The sequence below is a fragment of the Callorhinus ursinus genome, unplaced genomic scaffold, assembly GCF_003265705.2.
Source record: "Callorhinus ursinus isolate GAN/ISIS: 27379988/994484 unplaced genomic scaffold, GSC_fseal_2.0 scaffold4, whole genome shotgun sequence".
Classification (NCBI taxonomy): domain Eukaryota; kingdom Metazoa; phylum Chordata; class Mammalia; order Carnivora; family Otariidae; genus Callorhinus; species Callorhinus ursinus.
The window spans coordinates 125,421,194-125,443,626 of NW_027397066.1; the positions used below are offsets into that span (position 1 = coordinate 125,421,194).

General features: G+C 36.0%; 1 protein-coding gene and 1 pseudogene across 3 annotated transcripts in view; both read right to left on the bottom strand.

Annotated features, from left to right (window-relative positions):
- Positions 1–22,433, bottom strand: part of IQCM (IQ motif containing M) — a 434,938-nt gene that overhangs the window by 275,851 nt on the left and 136,654 nt on the right. The gene's annotated exons all lie outside the window — the stretch shown is intronic.
- On the bottom strand, positions 14,468–15,158 carry LOC112826131 (ferritin heavy chain pseudogene; annotated as a pseudogene).

Genomic DNA, 22,433 nt, shown 5'->3' on the forward strand with positions numbered 1-22,433 from the left:
GTAAAAGGACTGAAATATATGTACTATGCTAACAGAGATCAAAAGAAAGCTGACAAACCTTTTACTTCAACTTTCTATACTCTATGTTTTAAATATATCTCATACACAACATAGAGTTGACTTTTTTCCCTACACTCTAAAATTCTTTGACTTTTAACTGGAATATCTCTTTTCATTTATTTTCAATGAGTAATATTTTTTCTGTATCCACCTAATTTTTGTTTCATATTTTGTCACTTAATTTTTCCCTCTTTTTCTCTCATTTGTGCTAAGTAATTTTTATTATGCCATTTTTAACCAACAGTTTGAAAGTTATACATTTTTAAAAATGATATTCTTAAAAAAAAAAAGCTTCTGCACAGCAAAGGAAACAGTCAACAAAACAAAGAGGCAACCCACAGAATGGGAGAAGATATTTGCAAATGACACTACAGATAAAGGCCTGGTATCCAAGATCTATAAAGAACTTCTCAAACTCAACATCCAAAAAACAAATAATCAAGTCAAAAAAATGGGCAGAAGATATGAAAAGACACTTCTCTGAAGAAGACATACAAATGGCTAACAGACACATGAAAAAATGTTCATCATCATTAGCCATCAGGGAAATTCAAATCAAAACCACATTGAGATACCACCTTACACCAGTTAGAATGGCAAAAATGGACAGGAAAAGAAACAACAAATGTTGGAGAGGTTGTGGAGAAAGGGGAACCCTCTTACGCTGTTGGTGGGAATGCAAGTTGGTACAGCCACTTTGGAAAACAGTGTGGAGGTGCCTCAAAAGATTAAAAATAGAGCTACCCTATGACCCAGCAATTACACTCCTGGGTATTTACCCCAAAGACACAGATGTAGTGAAAAGAAGGGTCATATGCACCCCAATGTTCATAGCAGCAATGTCTGCAATAGCCAAACTGTGGAAAGAGCCAAGATGCCCTTCAACAGATGAATGGATAAAGAAGATGTGGTCCATATATACAATGGAATATTACTCAGCCATCAGAAAGGATGAATACCCAACTTTTACATCAACGTGGATGGGACTGGAGGAGATTATGCTAAGTGAAATAAGTCAATCAGAGAAAGACAATTATCATAGGGTTTCACCTATTTGTGGAACATAAGGAATAGCGTGGAGGACATTAGGAGAAGGAAGGGACAAATGAAGGGGGGGAAATCGGAGGGGGAGACGAACCATGAGAGACGATGGACTCTGAGAAACAAACTGAGGGTTCTAGAGGGGAGGGGGTGGGGGGATGGGTTAGCCTGGTGATGGGTATTAAGGAGGGCACGTACTGCATGGAGCACTGGGTGTTATATGAAAACAATGGATTGTGGACCACCACATCAAAAACTAATGATGTATTGTATGGTGACTAACATAACATAATAAAATTTAAAAAAATAAAAATAAAAAAATAAAAATGATATTCTAGATATTAAAGATGCAAACTTAACAAAAACTTTATCTTTTTCTTGGATAAACCAAATTCCCTAGACTACTTTAACTTTTATGTTAATTTAAAGATAATAAAATATAATCACTATTTAATATTTTAATTATATTTTCTAGACCCACTATACATTATTATTGCTATTGCACATCATCAGTTTATTTTCCCATAGATATTTATGACTTCTTAAATCTGTATTTTCCCAGGGCACCTGGCTGGCTCAGTCAGTTAAGCATCTGCCTTTGGCTTAGGTCATGATCCCAGGGTCCTGGAATCAAGCCCCATGGCAGGGGCCCTGCTCAGCAGGGAGCCTGCTTCTCCCTCCCCCTTTGCCCTTTCTCCCTCCCCCTTTGCCCCTTCTCCACTCGTACTCTATCTCTCTCTCTCTCTCAAATAAATAAAATAAAATCTTTTAAAAATAAATCTATATTTTCCCTTGAATTTCAGTTCTTCCTTTTCAGATCATTTTTCTTGTCCTGAAGTACATCTTTAGTATTTCTTTCATGAGATTCAGTTGGTCATAAACACTCTCAGTTTTTGTTTATTTATGTCCTCATTTAAACTCTTTTTTTTAAAAAAGGTTTTATTTACTTATTTGAGAGAGAGAAAGAGAGCGCACAGAGGGAGAGGGAGAAGCAGACTCCCCACTGAACAGGGAGCCCAAAAGGGGTCTTGATCCCAGGACCCCAAGATCATGACCTGAACCAAAGGCAGATGCTTAAGCAACTGAGCCACCCAGGCACCCCCCTCATTTAACCTCTTGAAAGATATTTACTCTGCCTATAGACTTTTAGACTAGCAGGTATGGCTGTAAGCACACAGAGGTTATTATTCCACTATCTTCAGGCTTTCATTGTCACTGTTGAGAAACCGGTTATCTTACTGCTCTTGCTGTGGAAATAATTTTTCTCTCTTTTCCTTTCCTCTTTCTTTCTTTCTTTCTGACTGGCTTTTTAAAATTCTTTTTGTGTGGTTTTCTTTATCTTCACTATGATTTCAAAGTGTATGTTTCTTTTTATTTATCCAACTTAGGATATATTAGACTTCTTATAATCTGAGGATTGGTGTCTTCCATCAGCTCTGGAATAATCTCAGCCATTATCTCTTTAGATATTTCCTTTGCCATATCACTAAGAGGCAATATGCATGCCTCCTCAGACTCTGATCATATATATATTAGATCTCTTCATGGCATCACTCTTGCCTTCTCTTCCGTATTTTGCTATTTGTCTTTCTATTGGATTCTGGGTAATTTCTTCTAACCCTTCTATCAGTTCACTAGGTATCTGTTCTGCTGAATCCAACATGCTACCAAATATGTTCACTGCCAATATAATTATTGGGTTTCTGTTTTCTAGAATTTCTGCTCTTTCTATTCCAAATTTATGTCACTTTTTATAACTTCTTATTCTCTACAAATACCTTCAACTTCTCATTTATTCCTTTTAAACACACTGGTATAATTGTTTTAATATCTAAATCTGATAATTCCAATATCTGAATCTGAATGAGTCTTTTACTATTGTCCTTTTTCCAACTGGTTCTTATACTTTTTGCATTGTTTTCTCATGTGTTTAGCTATTATTGACTCATTGATTGATTTTTAAGAGCAAGGTCTTTGTCCTTAAAAAATAATATAAGTTCCCCTTAGTCAGTAGGGCTTTTCATTTCCTTCTACCACTAGCCAGTTGGAAATCAACTTAAACTAAGTCATAACTTGAGGATCCCTCACTAAGGTAGGCTATGTGTACATGAGGTACAAATCCATGCAAGACCCTGTAGTGGCCACAACTCAGAGAACTTTCTTTCATATTTTTCTTTTCTGTTTAGCAATGAGGCAACTTTAAAAAAGCAAAAACAAACAAAAACAAAAAACAGTTCCTGTAATTGATGGAGAAGGAATGGGTTTCATTCTAGTTCGCTCTTGCCCTGGCTGAATGTGGGGAGGCTTTTTTGTAAAAATCTCAAAAAGACAGATTCTAAACCTTGACACTGTCTTCCTTATCCACATGCTTACTTCTCCCAACTATGCAGCATCAATAATGCCTTTATGGCATAATCAGGTTTGGCACGCCAACATTCTGCTTCCCACTCTAGTTATAGTTGGTCAAGGGAAAATTGGCCTGTGGCATTCCCCACTGTCTTTTTAGTTCTTCAGTGATTTTTTTAATACAGTTTTTAAAACATAATTTTTCTAACGTATTTTATTATTTCAAAAGGGATACTTTATCCAAATAATATTTCCTCATCCCATTATGTGAAATAAGTGCCTCATCAGAATTGTCAAATTATTAAAATCCAAGTTTAATAGATTTCATTTATCCACAAACTAAAACAAGATGCTATTCCAATGTCCATATTTCCTTGGCTACATGGCAACATACTTTATAGTCTTATATACATATTTATCTGTCCATGAATAGATAACTAAGTAACACTGGACTATATTTATATCTCCTGCAATATTAATCACTGGTAGGTCTCCAAACACCTTTTTCCCAATTTAGGAATGATACAAATGTAAAGAAGATATTAAAATAAGGAAATCAATATGTCTCAATGGTTCAATATAACTGTCATAAAATGCACAATGTTTGTGTTTTTTAAGAATACTTTAGAGTTGTTTCACAACAACCTTGTTTATCTGTTAAAAAAAAGTGAGTTAGAACAATCAGCTAATCTATTATCTACCAAAAGATACTACCCACTATGCTCTAGGTTGAATTGTGTCCCCCAAAAAGATATGTTGAACTCCTAACCCCCAGTACCTCAGAATGTGACTTTTTTTTTTTTTTGGAAACCAAGGTCATTGCAGATATAATTAGTCAGATTAAGATGAGGTCATAGTGAAGTAGAGTGGGCCCTTAATCCAATATGACTCATGTCCTTATAAGAAAAGGAGAAACACACAGACATACAGGAAGACAGCAATATAAAATCAGAGGCAAAGACAGGTATTATGCTGCCACAGGACAAGCAGCACCTAGGGATATCACAAACTGGAAAAGAGAAGAAAGGATCACCCCTCAAGACTTCAGAGGGAGCATGACCCTGCTAACACCTTAGTTTCAGATTTCTGGCCTCCAAAACTGTGAGACAATAAATTTCTGTCGTTTTAAGCCATTTAGTTTGTGGTAATTTGTTACAGCAGCACTAACAAACGAATAAACCCTATTAAAATGTTATTGTAAATTTTACATCTTACCAGTAACTTCTGAGGAAGTTATTAGACTATCATTTAATATAAAAGTACACTAATAATATGCTTTCTGTTAAAGATTACTGTATGAATTGTATTTCTCTCAGGGAGGCTTACTTGCTGGCATTTGCCTGAGTTCCTCAAAATATTATCACACCTTCTGGTTTGTAAATTGTAGAGTAAAAATACAATCTCAGCCCCTTCTTCTCTTGAAAATAGTCCAAAGCCAATCATAAAAATTAAACATCAGAAAAGCAAATTCCTTTGATGAAATCAGAAGCCATCTAAAATCCAGAAGTACATTATATGAGACAAAACTTCCAAATATAAATGAAAATTACATGAAAGTGAAAGAGGAGGAAATTAAAGACACCACAGTTGCTGATCTCAGGTAATGCAGAGAATAGTTCTCCAACATAAGTAGCCACATCTTGGGGAGCAAATCCCTTTGGGGGGAAAAATGGAAATAAGGTGTTTATTCTGACAACAGAAGTGCACTGGACCACATTTTCACAAGGTCTCAAGAAGTTGGGAAGGTGGGACTGACTAAATGAGAAATCACATAAATGAGGCAGATTTTCAGGACTCAACCTCCAGTTGAAGTGGAGGGTAAGGAGAGACATTCAGCAATGTGAACTGTCCTTCAGAGTGGAAACAAAACAGCTGGGGAGAAGCAAAGCCTAAAAGAACTCATGCACACTATAGTTCTGTGTCATTAAAGGTATTTTCCATTAACCTGGAACACTGCTCTAACCACTCCTATCTGCAAACCTCCTACAAATGGCTGGTCCAGGAAGAATGCACCCCATTCAAAGTGAGTAATCATCATCATCACCATCAGCAGCAGCAGCAGCATCTAGCATAAAATATATACCAAAATACTGCAGAAACAAAATGGAAAAGGTATTTTTAAAAATAACACATGAATACCATAAGAAAAGTGTTGCCAGGGGGGAAAAAGGGTGAAAAATATTGCCACAAGAAAGATAAACGTTTTGACCAAATATATTGCTTAAGAAAGGTTTCAGAGGAAAAAATATAATTGCTTCTATTTAAAGAATACTCAAAAAAATGGATATAAAAGCTGAAGAAAGATATGGTGACACAATAGAGATCATTGCTTGAGTTGATGGGAGCCCAAAAAGAAGTAAAGGGAAAAAATTAAATCATTTGCAGAAATGAACACACAGTGTGGGGCACTGAAAATAGGATTGGTAAAAGTGAACATGAAACATAAAAAAGAAAGTTTAAAGGGATTAGAAGAAAAATGAAAGACATAGGAAACAGGCAAAAGAAGAAAAGAAACAAAGTATAGAATAAAAATATATTAAAAACATAGTTTAAGAAATAAACATTAAAATAAAATAAGATTAGAACCTTCAAATTGAAGCACATACTTTATATCAGGAAAAAAATTGCCACAGCATAATGCTCACCAAAACATATCTCAGAAATATTACAAGAATTCAGAAATAAAAAATCCTTTGAATAGCCAGGCAAAAAGAACAATATACCTATAAAAAGCAAATCTGCAAGCTAGAAGGCAGTAGAGAAATGTATATGAAAAATGAGCATGACGTAAGAATTTCATCCTAGCCTAGATGACACAATCAATAAGTAACTAATCAAAATTTTGAGAACGAAAAGAAGTTGGTAAATGATGTAAGTAGCTGATTTCCACATCTTTTATAGTCAAGGGGAAAAATTCTCATTTGGATTTAGTAAATCACTTGGTACAAAAATATGTGTACTTAAAGTATGAATACCATGTATACTCTTTTTTTATTTAAATTCTAGTACAGTTAACATACAGTGTAATATTAGTTTCCAGCGTATAATACAATGATTCCACACTTTCATACAACACCCAGTGCACATCATAACAAGTGCCCTCCTTAATCCCCATCATCTGTTTAACCCATCTCCCCATCAACCTCCCCTCTGGTAGCCATCACTTTATTCTCTATAGTTAATAGTCTGTTTCTTGATTTTGCCTCTCTTTCTCTCTCTCTTTTTTTTTTCCCCCTTTGCTCATTTCTTTTGTTTCTGAAATTCTACATATGAGTGAAATCATTATCATGTGTACTCTTAATGTATACCTATACACTAAGAAAAAAACATATCTGATAAAATTGGGTGGTGGATAAAGGAGACAAGAAGGAAGAATAAATAGATTTATACAAATTCCATTACTATTCATAGGAAAGAGTCATAGTTATATATAAAGAAAGTATGTCTTCCACTTTTGAAATATTAACTGCTATGGGAATTGACTTCCTGTCACAAACAGCTCAAAAACTAGACAAAAGATTTATTATAAATAGATGGTAATTAGTAGCATGTGGTACTCTTCTAAGACTAGACAAACAGATCAATGGAACAGAATAAGACACAGCAACAGATTTATGCATATGTGGACATTTAGTATATGACAGAGGTGACCCAGAAGACCACTGGGTAAAGAGAGACTTTTCAATAAATATGTCTAGGACAATTGAGCATCACTATGGCAGCGGAGAGTGGAGAGAATGGGGAGGGAATGAAACTGGACCCTTCTCTCACACCTTGCACAAAAATACACTTCAAAAATCTTAAAACCTAAATATAAACATAAAAACTATGAAAATTTAGAAGACATTAATGGACATTAATTTAATGACCTTTAGGTAGTGAAGGTTTTACACTGAAGTTTACAAACAAGATACAAAAGGAAATAGTCATAAAGGAAACACTGATAAATTCAATTTCTATTTGTCAAGGCACCATAAAAGAGCATATGAAGACAAGCCATAGAGATAGAGAAAGTTTTTTTCAACACATGCAACTGACAAAGACACAGTTTATGAAATTAAATGAGAAATTTTTAAAACTCAATAAGAAAAAGGCAAGAACTCAAAAGAAAAATGGAAAAAAGTAATTAAACAAGATTTTTTTAATTATTATGTTATGTTAATCACCATACACTACATCATTAGTTTTTGATGTAGTGTTCCACGATTCACTGTTTGCGTATAACACCCAGTGCTCCATGCAGAACGTGCCCTCTTTAACACCCATCACCGGGCTAACCCATCCCCCCACCCCCTTCCCTCTAGAGCCCTCAGTTTGTTTTTCAGAGTCCATAGGCTCTCATGGTTCGGCTCTCCCTCCGATTTCCCACCCTTGATTCTTCCCCTCCTGCTATCATCATCATCATCTTCTTCTTCTTCTTCTTCTTCTTTTTAACATATAATGTATTATTTGTTTCAGAGGTACAGATCTGTGATTCAACAGTCTTGCACATTTCACAGCGCTCACCATAGCACATACCCTCCCCAGCATCTAAACAAGATTTTTTTTAACAGGAAATCCAAATGGCCAAGAAGCATATGATAAGAGTGTTCAATCTCATCAATAATCAGAGAAATGAAAATTTAAAAAAAAATTTTAAGATTTATTTATTTATTTGAGAGAGAGTGTGTGTATTTGCACATGCACAGGGAGGGGAGGGGCAAATGGAGAGGGAGGGAGAGAGAATCTCAAGCAGACTCCCTGCAGAGCACAGAGCCCCACGAGGGCTTGATCCCAAGACCCTGAGACCATGACCTGAGCAGGAACCAGGAGTCAGACCCTTAGCCAATTCCACCACCCATGTGCCCCCAGTGTTTAAAAATTTTTAAATATGTGGGGCGCCTGGGTGGTATAGTCAGTTAAGCATCCAACTCTTGATTTCAGCTCAAGTCATGATCTCAAAGTCGTGGGATAGAGCCCCCAGTTGGGCTCTATGCTCAGCGTGGGGTCTGCTTGAGATTCTCTCTCCCTCTCCCTTACCCTCCTGCTTGTGCTCGCTCTCTGTTTCTCTTTAAAATAAATAAATAAATCTTTTAAAAAAATGTTTTTAAACACTGAATCCCAACTGATAGGCACAAATTTACAATTTTAACAATTTCAAATGCTGAAGAGGATGTAAAACAACGAGACTGTTTATTCCCCACAAGTGTAAACATGAATTAGTACCAACCTTGGAATACTGGAATTATTGAGAAGTTTAAGGTATACATAACCCATGAACCAGAAAATTCTCTCCTTGGTATATACCCTAGAGAACCCCTTGCAGATGACAATAGCAGACATACACAGTAGTACCGATACAGCCCTAAAGTGAAAACAACTCAGATGTCCATCAAGGTAGACTAAATATTACATGATATATTCCTAAAATGGTATACTGTACATTAGTGAAAATGAACAAGCTACAGTAGTCTGTAACAGCATGGAAAATTTTTGCAAGCAGTGTTGAGCAAAACAGACAGGGCATAGGAAATATATGCAGTATAATTTAATTTATATAAATTTTTTAAATAGGCACAAATAATTATCATTCTGGGTGGTAATACTAGAGAGAAAAGCATGGAAATTGTTATCACAAAGCCAAAGCCAGTGGTTGACACTGAGGGGTGAGTAAAAGTGTTCTAATTGGGAAGAGACCGGGTGGGAGTGAGGGTACTGCTCACACAAGGTTAACTTTATAATTATTCATCACATCATACCAGATTTGCATTTATTCATTGGTCTCTCTCAGTCTATCATAGCAGGTTTTATTTGCAATATGTTGTTGTGCTCTCTTGAGTATGGGAACACTTGCTGGGTGAATGCAGATCCTCAGGTGTGCAGGTTGCACTCATTCACCAGACGTTCCTTGCTCTATAAACACTAAATGGGACAAAGGGTGTCTTGATCTTGGGGTCATGAGTTCAAGTCACTAGGCTGGCACCTGGCAGTGGGTGGTCAAGACTCCATCCCGGGAGGGGAGGACAGGTAGGGAGGCAGGAGTTGGAACCACTTGTGAATTAAGGTTCCAAGCTTCCCATGCTTATTCTATTATCCTATCAGACTCACTTACAAACCACAAATTTAAAGGTAAGTTACGAAGAAGTTCAAGAGGGTGACCACAGAGCATTAATCCCCAGAACTGATTCCGTTCTGAGGGTGGAGTCCCGTGTGACAGCAGTGTCACATGCCCATGAAGCCAGCCCCCTCACCATACATGTATGTTTTCTGCACATCTCAGCATATGTGTTGGACTGTGTATGTGTATGTGTGAATGGAGGAAAGAAAAGAACAGATCATGCTTCTATTTGTTACTGCAAGTTCCTGAGCCGTAGGTGAGGTCTGAGCAGAAGGGAAATGAGAAGATCTGAAGTGATTATGCCAGTAACTTTTTAAACTATCAGACTGAAGCTTATTTACCAAAATGTTCATACATCTGAATGTAGACCTGCGTGTTTAAAGGATGTTTTATAAATTAAGTATTAAATATTTATAATTAAGATCATGGGCAATTAATTCCACAGCATGCTAAGTGATTTAACATAATTGTCCTTGGCTATAATCCTGATGCCAAGAACCTTCTACTCTGATTCTCGTTTCTCTCTTTCCACTCACTTTAACTAAAAAAATGTAATGTTTGGTGGGGCAATTTATAAGATCTAATAAAAGTGGATACAAATAGATTATGTCATCTAATGTATGACAATTCAGATTTCCAAAGGGAAATGAGATGGAAAGAAACCAAGTAGGTGTTCTACCTTTGTTACCCTCACTTAATTCTCTCACAATAATACTGAATAATATGTGAAGACACATACAAATATCTCATTTCTACAAAAGAACACTGAGGTTGGGAAGGGTAAATATCTTTACCAAGATCATCCATCTAGTAAGTGGATATATATATTCTGATCAGACTACAAACTTGTATGACCTATCTTTGCTACCTTTTCTCTTCTTTTTTTTTAAACATTTACTGTCCATTTACTATGTGCCAAGCATGAGGGATCGATGTCCACTGGAACCCAAACTCCAAGGCTGTGTTCTTAGTCCAGTAATGTGTGGCTATGTGCACTTGAAATATGGCTAGTATGAATTGAGTTGTGCTGTATTTTAAATCATACACCAGATTTCAAAGACAGTAAGAAAAAAGGAATGTAAAATATGATACTAATAATCTTTCATATTGATTATATATAAATGGTAAATTTTATATATATTAGGTTAAAGCAAATGTGTTTAAAATTTATTTCATCTGTTTCTCTTATTTAATGTGGCTACTAGAAAATTTAAATTATAAGTATGTCTCACATTTTATTTCTATTTACATCATTGGTCTAAAGATGCCCTTTCAATCTTGCTTCAAGATACACAAATGAATTACCTACTTGTGATTATTAGATGTTATATTTCTTTTTTTTTTTAAGATTTATTTATTTATTTATTTGAGAGAAAGAATGAGATAGAGAGAGAACATGAGAGAGGGGAGGGTCAGAGGGAGAAGCAGACTCCCCGCCAAGCAGGGAGCCCGATGCGGGACTCGATCCCGGGACTCCAGGATCATGACCTGAGCTGAAGGCAGTGGCTTAACCGACTGAGCCACCTAGGCACCCTAGATGTTATATTTCAAGATTATGTTGAATAAGATGTATCTGTAATACACTATGTAATGTATCTTCCTGCCACCATCAATATTTATAGACGACATATTTAATCTCTTGAAATTTCAGAAATTAGCTTAACTAAAAGTAGCTAAACCCTGTTGGTTTTCCTTTTCCTGACAGAACATACAATGAACAGGCAGAGATACCTGGATTCAAGACACAGGTATTCTTGTAATGGAATGAAAAGGACTTTTTCAAATACCTCAAGTATCTCTTTGAGATTTGCTGGACACTTTTAATATCATAGTATGCATTTCTCCCAGCATAAAAACTTTTTATTATTTAGAATTGGGTATATTAAAAACACTTTTTACATCTTCCTACAGAAGATGAGGCAAGGTGCATTTTCAGACAATAAAACACTTGTATTTTTATGAAATGTCTATTAACGTGAGCAGTGGGGAATAATGTAAGAAAGCTATCTTTCCTAATATATTGTTACATACTGAAACAGCAATACAAATAATTTATAATTCAACATAAAGGCTAACACTCTAAAACTGTACATGATGTAGTAACATTATTGACAAACTTGTAAGACTGATTGAAAATGTACTTCTAAAAATACGTACAATAGTGAGAAACATTATATTTAGATTACATGGGATCAGATGTAGAAAAACTCTCAAAAATCACACAAATTTACACAACCCTTTAGTTTATAACATTGTGTGTACTACAAATTACTCATTTTATAAGCCCATCCTATATTGAATCACTCTGTTTTATCATGAAATATAGCCTTAAGATATCCCAATGTTAGGGGCACCTGGTTGGCTCATTCAGTGGAGAATGAGACTCTTGATCTTGGGGTCATGAGTTCAAGCCCCATGTTAGGTGGAGAGTTTACTTAAAAAAAGAAAAGATATTGAAGAAATTATCCCAATTTTATATTTAAAGAGCAAAATATTCATAGATACATATAAGACAATATGAACATATATAAAGCAATACAACAAAATGGAATAAGAACTGGAAATCAGAAGCCTGATACTTGTGAGATTTGAGCTACTTGCAAAACTTTTCAATATTTAGTTTTTTCATCTGAACAATGGGAAAAGTTAGATCAGCTATGCCTGAATATCCCATGAGAATCAAGGACACAACATGTAAAAGGAAAACTTATTACCAGTAAGGAATGATACAAATTATATTATTATTATATTAAGAACAAATTTATTCTATTATTTTATTATAAACATCTATCCTTCAGTTAATGTTTTTAGTAGCCATTGAGGCAAAAAATAAAATAACAAAAATATTTTATATCTTAAGTTTCAGCTTTTTCAAGTTATTTTTAGAATTCCCTTGGTATAAAATAATAACTGACATTACATCAATAAATGAAAATACTTATGAGAAGGTACTTGATGATCACATAATTGGGGGAGATAGGTGACCATAGAATCAAAAAGGCAAGAAGCGACAGTCTAGGGTGCCTGGGTGGCTCAGTTGGTTGGACGACTGCCTTTGGCTCAGGTCATGATCCTGGAGTCCCTGGATGGAATCCCATATCGGGCTGCCTGCTCAGTGGGGAGTCTGCTTCTCCCTCTGACCCTCCCTGCTCTCGTGCTCTCTCTCTCTCTCAAATAAATAAATAAAATCTTTAAAAGAAAAAAAAAAAGAAGTGACAGTCTAAACGTACACAAGGCAAGTATCATCTCCCTCCCACTCCACCTGTTATAATATAGTGGATTCCTGAATAAAACTGAATCTATTTAGAATGTTTAGAACTTATTATTTGGGGGCAAGAAAAAACACCTTATGAAAGATAGCAAAAAGGGAACCAAGAAGAAAGTGATTGATCCATTTTCTAAGAAAGATTGGTATGATGGAAAAGCACCAGCTATGTTCAATATAAGAAATGTTGGAAAAACACTAGTCACGAGAACTCAAGGAACCCAAATCACATCTGATGGCCTCAAGGGTCTTATTTTTGAAGTGAACCTTGCTGATCTGTGGAATGATGAAGTTGCACTTAGAAAATTCAAGCAAACTACTGAGGATGTTCAGGGCAAAAACTGCCTGGCTGATTTCCATGGCATGGATCTTACCCATGACAAAATGTATTCCACGGTCAGAAAATGGCAGACCATGACTGAAGTTCATGTTGATGTCAAGACTACTGATGGTTATTTGCTTCATCTATTTTGTGTTGGCTTTACCAAAAAAAAAACTAACAATCAGATTCAGAAGACCTCTTATGCTCAGCACCAATGGGACCTCCAAATTCAGAAAAAGATGATGGAAATCCATGACCTGAGAGGTGCAGACAAATGACTTGAAAGAAGTGGTCAATAAATTGATTCCAGACAGCATTGGAAAAGACATAGAAAGACTAGTCAGTCTATTTATCCACTTCAGGATGTCAGAAAAGTAAAAATGCTCAAGAAGCCCAAGTTTGAATTGGGAAAGCTCATGGAGTTTTACAGTGAAGGTAGTAATTCTGGAAAAACTACTGGGGATAAGAACAGTGCTAAAATTGATTGAGCTGATGGATAGGAGCCACCAGTCCAAGAATCTGTTTAAAATTCAGACATTTAATGGTGAAAAAAAATCTTGTGATGTTTAAAAAAGAAAAAGAATTTATTATTTTTAAAAAATCTACTTTACACTTCTACAATGATTTGAAAATGCCTCTCTACCCCCTTCCCTTCAGCTGGCTTCGCATAGTGTCCAAAGGTAGGAACAAAGACAATGGCTTTTCCTCCTCTGATAAACAGCACTGTGGACTGAATTGTGTTCCCCCCCAGACTCATATGTTGAAGCCCTTACCCCAGGGTGATAGTATTTGGAGGTGGTGCCTTTGGCAATTAGGTTTAGATGAGGACACGAAGGTGGGGCCCTCATGAGACTAGTGCCCCTATTAACATCGACCAGAGAGCTCTCTCCTTCTCTGAATGTGTGCTCTCAGAAAAGGTCATATGACAAAACAGACAGAAGGCAGCTGTCTGCAAGCCAGGAAGAGAGCTCTCATCAGAACCTGAACATGCAGACACTTTCAGCCTCCAGACTGTGAAAAATAAAATATTTCTGCTGTTTTAGCCACCCAGTCTATGGTATTTTGTTACAGCAACCCAAGCTAACTGGTACCTGAATAACCTCTGATGGGGTGGGCAGGTGAAGAAGCTCGAGAGAGTTTTCTGCACTGGCAACATATGGGTGAGAATTCCCTTACAGTTGTTGAGAGAAAACGAAATGGATGCTCATGTCCAATTAATGAATGAAAACTATTATCTTAGACTTAACTAGAAAAAAATATTTAAGTATTGCCACTAGGTTTTATTTTATTTTTTGGGGGGTGGTACCAAATTACTTTATTTGAAGAATGGTACAAATGAAAGAAGTTAAGTAGATGTTTTGGTACAACTTATAGAAAAGGTAAAGGTAACCCTAACATGCATGCACTGCCTTGGTGACCAGGGAAGTCACCCTTGTGGCTATGGGAAGACAGCCTAAGGCTTAGCTTTCACTATCACTGTTTCCCAAGGTGTGCTTGTCAAAGAGATACTCTGCCATGCCAGATTCGGGAGCCCCCATCTTGTGCAGGTTGGTTACGTGGTCGCCCAATTCTTTGATGGATTTCACCTGCTCATTCAGGTAATGAGTCTCAATGAAGTCACACAAATGGGGGTCACTTTTATCAGTGGCCAGTTTGTGCAGTTCCAGTAGTGACTGATTCACGCTCTTTTCCAAATGTAATGCACACTCCATTGCATTCAGCCCGTTCTCCCAATCATCACGGTCTGGTTTCTTGATATCCTGAAGGAAGATTCAGCCACCTCATTGGTTCTGCAGCTTCATCAGTTTCTCAGCATGTTCCCTCTCCTCATGAGATTGGTGAAGAAAATATTTGGCTAAGTTCTTCAAAGCCACATCATCGCGGTCAAAGTAGTAAGACATGGACAGGTAGAGGTAGGAGGCGTAGAGCTCCAGGTTGATCTGGCGGTTGATGGCGGCCTCCCAGTCCTGGTGGTAGTTCTGGCGCACCTGCGAGGGGGACGCGGTCGTCATGGCGGCGGCTGAGAAAAGGCGGCGGGGCGAGCGGCGGCGGGGGTCTTGGAGCGGTCCAAGGGCGCCGCGAAGAGATGGCGGATGGCTGGCTCTGAACGGCCGGCCCGGGTGGGGGATGAGCACCGGGTTCCGTCCAAACACTGTTGAAGGAGGAAACCGCGGCGACTCTCGGCGGAGACTCGCCACTGGTTTTAAAAAGATGCAAAGGAACAAAATTGGAAGGAAATAAACCAAGTTGTTAAGTATGGCTGTGAGAGGGTAGTGGCATTAACGGACAAAATTTTTTTTTTTTTTCAAATTGTTCTTTAATATGGTTCTATGTATTTTCATATTTATTTATTTAAGATTTTATTTATTTATTTGACAGAGAGAGACACAGGGAACACAAGCAGGGGGAGTGGGAGAGGAAGAGGCAGGCTTCCCGCGGAGCAGGGAGCCTGACGTGGGGCTTGACGTGGGGCTTGACCCCAGGATCCTGGGACCATGACCTGAGCCGAAGGCAGGCGCTTAACGACTGAGCCACCCAGGCGCCCTGTATTTTTATAATAGAAAAAAAAAATGACACCTAACATTGGGCTAGTGATCTCAATACAATATGAGTCTAATGGCAAGGGTTTTGTTTCTTTTCAGCTATCTTCACAGGGGAGCAAAAGCTATTTATAAAGCATTTGTTGAGTTTCCAAATGTCTACCTTTCTATTGGCTCTTTTTAAAGGGGAAGTGCTATCCTCCTAAAACACATCCATTTTACTGAGAGAAGATTCTGTCACAGTAATTGAGAATAATAATAATTACATATGGTAATATGAAACATATTTAAAAAATGTTCATTGTGGGATGCCTGGGTGTTTCGGTCGGTTAAGCGTCTGCCTTCGGTTCAGGTCATGATCACAGATCCTGGGATAGAGTCCCACATTGTGCTCCCTGCTCAATGGGGAGTCTGCTTCTCCCTCTCCCTCTGCCACTCCCCCTGCCTGTGCTCTCTCTCTCTCTCTGACAAATAAATAAATGAAATCTTTAAAAAAATAAAAATATTCATTGTAATGAGTAAATGCTGAAGGAAAATCAAATAAAAAATATTAGGTTCTCAAAGAAAGTGCTCACTCAGAGCTAACCCACATGAGAGCAGGAAAATATAATGTTTAATAGAAATTCATGAAATAGAAAGGAATACACTATAAAGAAAATAAGAAAAGCTAAAAGCAGTTTCTTCTAAAAATAAATAAATAAATAAATAAAATAAATAAAGTTGACAGACCTTCAGCGCAAATGACCCAAGAGAAAAAGGAAGGGAATATGGGAGAGAGAGAAAACCTAAATAATTAATATAGAAAATTAAAAAGGAGACATCAGTATAAATGTTATTATGGACAACTTTATGGCAATACTTTTGACAATTTAGACATATTTCTATAAACATAACTTACAAAAACTGACAGAAGATGAAAATAGTTTCATCAGTCCTAATTTTATTAAAGACATTTAATCTGTGACTTTAAAATTCCATACAAAGAAATCTCCAGGCCAGGCGGCATCAATACTGATTTTCCCCCAACATTTAAGAAAAAAATACCACAGTCTTACACAAATTCTTCCAGACAAACAAACAAAGAGGGAATAGGGAATATTTTCCAACGTATAGTATAATGTCATTACCTCAATGCCAAATCCGGACAAGAACATTATAAACAAGGAAAATTACAGGTCATTTCTCTTTTCAATATAAATTTAAAAATCCTCAACAGAATATCAACAAATTAAATTCAGGTTAGGTTGATTCCAAGGTTGAAGAATAGTTTAACATCTGAAAATCAATGAGCATAATTCATTACATTAAAAGAACAAAGGAGAAAAATCATATAATCATCTTAAGAAATCAAAATAAAATCATCTGATAAAATTCAACACTGACTCATGATAAAAACCTCTTAACTAAGCAAGAACTTTTAAAAATAATATAGAGAGGCTTTAACAAATACTACACATTATACTTAATGCTTATATATATGTAATAATTCCTTCTGAGATAGGAATTGAGAAAAGAAAGATGATCACCATTTCTGTGTTACATTGTGCAGACGGGGGGTTAGCAAATGCTATAAAGTAAAAAAAAATAAGAAAATGTCTAAAATAGAAAGAACAAAAAACTGTCATCATTCAAGGACAACATGATTGTGTATTTAGAAAATCTAGAAGGATCAACAGATAAACCAGATAAACTATTAGAAGTTATGATAATTTATAAAGTCCATAAGATATAAGGTCCATGTAAAAAAGATCAATAGTATTTCTATATTGTAGAAAAGTGGGTAGGGGCTGAAATAAAATTTAAAATAGCACTTAAAATAGAACCAAAAATGTCAAATGCATAGAAATAAATCTAAAAAAAGATGCAGAAAACTATCAAATATTATTGAGACTTTAAAAAGGCCTATATATACAAAAGGATATATCATCTGTATTTCATTCTGAAAAAGTTTCTTTCCATTCTTGATTTACCTGGAGGCAGGTAAATATTAACAATTATGGCATGGCTTGTGAGATTAAAGTTAAAAAAAAAAGACAAAATTGAAATAATGTATAATGATAGTAAGAAATTCAGAATAGAGAAAGAACCAGCAAGTACATCATAGTCACTTTTTTGTCCCAAAGAAGGTACCATTTGTGTTAAATTTACTATATTTAAATTGATATTATTTATCAAAGACACCTTAAAGAAAGTGAAAAGACTAGCCACAGTATAACTAACAAAGGATTAGTATCAAAAATTTAATAGAACTCCTCCAAATCTAGCAATCTAGGGTGGAAGCAAAGGGGTAGGATTCCGTAAGGGCACATAAGTAGATGTCAATAGCTATCAATATTATAAAAAAAAAGAAAAGAAAAGAAAAAACAAAAGAGGGCAATCCATGAACAAGTGATAATAATGCATCATGATAAAAAGGAATTCTATTAATCTAATTCTGGATTCCTGAGGCCTAATAAATACATGTATACCTATATATGATTGATTGATAAGAAAAGGGAGAGAAGTGATACCAATGTTTTGTTGTTTGTTTGTTTTAACTAGGAAAGTTCTAAGCTACCAAGAACAGGTATGAGCCCTAAAAACAAACTACTCTAAATAATATTAATTATTATTTCTTAAGGAATCAGACTTTCTTATATTTTCTGGTTTTATTATTTTTATGCTTTCCTGCCAGTTCAGCCAGGTTTTTAATCTTATCTTTTAATATTTAACCAGCATTTTTAAGTGTTCTGTACCCAGAAGTTTTTCTCTGCATAGTTGTTCACCATGTTCTCAGAAACACACACACACACACACACACACACAAACTGTATTTTTTTTTCAGTTATATTTTTTATTCAAAATGAAAACAACATATTTGAGCTCCATGGGTGAAAATATTTATTCTAATAAATTAGATAAATTTCTTCATTAAATAGAAAAATAAATAAATACGAAAACTGGTACCACTCTTTTAGAAAATAAAATAGTATCTTCACTCATCCAACAAAATATAGTGAGCACTTCCTACATGCCAAGAATGATTCTGGATACAAGGGATTTAGTAGTGAATAAATCAGTCAAAACTATCTGCCTTCATGGAGCTGATGTTCTAGCAGGAGGAAGCAGACAAAATCAGATAAATAAAAGAAGCAACATGTCCCGAGACCTCAAGTGTTAGAGATCAAAGTAAAGCAGAAGAAGTAAACCAGGCTGGCAGGAACGGCCTCACTGATAGGGAGGCATTTGGACAAAAGCCCAAAAGTGGTCAAGGAGTGATGCTTTCTAGGCAAAGAGAACAACACCTACAAAGTCCCTGCATTGGACACATTAGATTTGAAGTGCCTATTTAAAAATCAAGTAGAAATGCTGATTAAGCAGTTGAATGTGAGCTGGAGTTCAGGAGAATAACCAGGCTGGAGATACGTTTGGAGTCATCAGCATATAAATGATATTTAAAGTCAGATTGGTTGAAATTACCAAGGGAATGAGTGTATCTAGAGAAGAAATTCCAAAAATTTTCGGCCAGACCTCTATGAGCACTGAGGGCCCCAAGACTCTTAGTAGGACTAAAAATATTGTTAGAGTTGAAAGGGTGATCTGGTTGGATGGTAGTGCTCTTCAAAGTCAGGTTTTGGAAATATTTCAAAGGTATAACTATCGAGAATATATGTAGTATGATGGAAGGCAAAATCATGGGAGAAAAGAGCTCAAGGAACGGAGAAGTCAATGAATCAGACCGCTTATTGGACACCAAAATCACAGTTCTTACAAGACTAGCACTAGAGAAAGTCACAAGGACCCAGGGGCTAAATTCTTTAAGATATGAGAGAATGGATACAAATCAATCGACTACTATAAAAAGAAGAGATAATGGAAGAGATCCTTTGATGACATGGGATTCAAAGCTGGGTGTGTTAGAGAAGAGAAAGGGAGAACGGTCTGGAAACAGTATGAGGAATAAGGAGGTCACTTCCCCATCTCCAATCCCAGATGGGTGAGGCATGGGAGAGGAGACCACCACCATTTGAGAGAGCAGCAGAGGAAGAAATGTCCTCAGGGCTGGAGACAGAGCACAGACTTCAGTAAGACCAAGAAGGGAACACTTAGCAGAGGGTAAAGATTTAGGGTTTTTGCTGGTTACTGGCTATGAGTTCAGGGAGAACAGTAAACATGTTTCAAGAGCAAAAAAGGTAAGGGATAAGGTCACAAAAAAAAGGCATACAGAGTTAGAGAGATTTCCTTGGACAACGATTTTGGAGAGAGATTTTAATATCTGAGAAGCAGCCATACAGGAAAAGGAAATTTTCTAACCTTTCATTCCTTTCATTGAAGGCAGTTCCACTCTTTCCTCAAAGATTACAGATGATGAAAATATAACCCAGAGAATTGAACAGATTCACACCAAGCCACACAACTGAGTTGGATCTCATGTAGAGCAAGGTGGGCTTTCTGGAAATATTTCCCTTCTTCCCAGAACTTTATATTGAAAAATCCTATTAAAGAATTCCTACCATGGGCCTATTCCCTTAGAATCATAAAAATGGAGAAAAAGCTTTGAAATTACTGGTGAAAGGGGTGCCTGAGGAATATCTGTTTCAGTGTGACCTACCAAATTTATTGAAATAGCAGAGTAACCAGGCAGATTCAAGGTCTAGAACAGGATGCCAACAACGACACTGACAAAAATAGCTGAATGCAGGAAAGGCCACAGTGATTGTGTTTATACAATGACAATAAACCTCACTTCCTGAGTTCTGTGCCGTGATAGTTTAAGTTAGTGTGGTACAGAGGTATGTCTTGTGCTTCTAGTAATACATCCTTTAGGATAGGTCACTGAACACCATGTTTTCAAGTCTATTATGTTTTACTATTTACATCTAGGGAATGTAAATAGTAAATCTATTTACATCTAGCTACATGTAGCTAATAGTCAAAGCTCAATTTTATTAAGCACCAGGATGTAATGTTATATACTTTACAAGCATAATCTAAAAATTTTGAGGTTGGTACTGTGATTATTCCCCCATTTAACCAATGAGGAAACTGAGTCATGGAGTGATTAAGTAACTTAGATGAGGTTTCCCAGCTAGAAACTGGCAGAGCCAGAATTCTAACCTCATTAGAGTGACTAGAATAACTTCAGTGCTTGCACTACTGTGCTATATAGGAGTCCCCTTTATCTGCACTTTCACTTTCTGTGGTTTCAGTTATCTGCAGTCAACCAGGATCCGGAAGCAGATGATCCTCCTTCTGACATACGGTCAGAAGGTCAATAGAAGCCTAACGCTATATCATGATGCCTACGTCATTCTTCTCACTTCCTTGCATCAGTAGGCATTTTATCACCTCACATCATCACAGGAGAAAGGTGAATACAGTACAATAAGATATTTTGAGAGAGAGAGAGAGCGACCACATTCACATAATTTGTATTACAGTATATTGTTACAATTGTTCTGTTATTATTAGTTGTTAATCTCTTATTGTGCCTAATGTATAAATTAAACTTTACCAGAGGTATGTATGTATAGGAAAACACATACTATATATAGGGTTCGGCACTGTCTGCAGTTTCAGGCATCCAGTAGGGGTTTTGGAACATCTTAACTTGCAGATAAAGGGGGACTACTGTACCACTTTAAAAGTCAAGGCTTCAAGTAGTACAAAGTATATACATTTATATGTAATATAACATAATTATTATATATCATATATAATAATATATATAGGTCAAATGAATAGAAATTATGACTTTGTCTTAACTCCCATGTTCTAATTTCCTTTCCTTTTTCCTTTAATAAGAATAATTCATTTATTCTAAAAAAGAATTGGGCAATTTTAATTTAAGGGCCCAGTAAATTACCGTACACCCCGGAGAAAACCACAAGATCTGCATTCCCTCACAATTTAAGCTACATTCTCTTATTAAATAGACCTCAGTGACTGTTTCAGACATTCATTGAAAATGTAGCTTACCAAACAGTGTTAATAATGGTGTGGAGAAAAAGCTTTGTTGGATAAATTTGTAGATTAAAGCCATAAAATGAACTAAAAAATTAACATGAATTCTAAAAAGTATTTGTAAAGTATTCATCATTTTCACCCGAGACACAAAGCCAGGACCACACCTAGGTTATTCAAAAAGAAAATCAACATCTTTCATATTTCTCTAATAGCCTACATAAAGTAAGTTGTTGGCCACAAGACTTCAGATATTTCTGCTCTCATTTAAAAAAAAAATGTTGCTATTATAAAAGAGTGGTTTGGCTGAAAACAAAGCAAAATAAAACAATACTTCATATACAACAAAGCAATGATGAAATTCCCATTCTTATTTAATTAAAAGTACATTTCATTTTAAGGAAAAAAGAACAGCTACCCTATAGCATTTGGAAATAATATTTTTATTGAAATTTTTTACACTTTCAGCATGTTCAACCTTCCAACTCCCCATGAAGTTATATGAGTATTGAGAGACTTATATCATAATACTAATAATCTGTCCAACAATTTGGTTTTAAAGCATATAAGCTAAATGTATAACCTTTTACTTATTTTTATGGTATCTCTGCAGTCTCAACAATCAGTGTAAACCATAATTGTAAAAAAAAAAAGGGGGGGTCCAGTGCCATTCTTTTGCATGTTTATATTCGTTGTTGTTTTTGTATTTTACTTACTTCCCAAATTCAGTTTTCTTTTAGCAGTTATCAAATTTTAGCCTACTATGCACCCAAAGACACACAGATACATAGAAATATATTCCATTTGGGGGACTTCTTT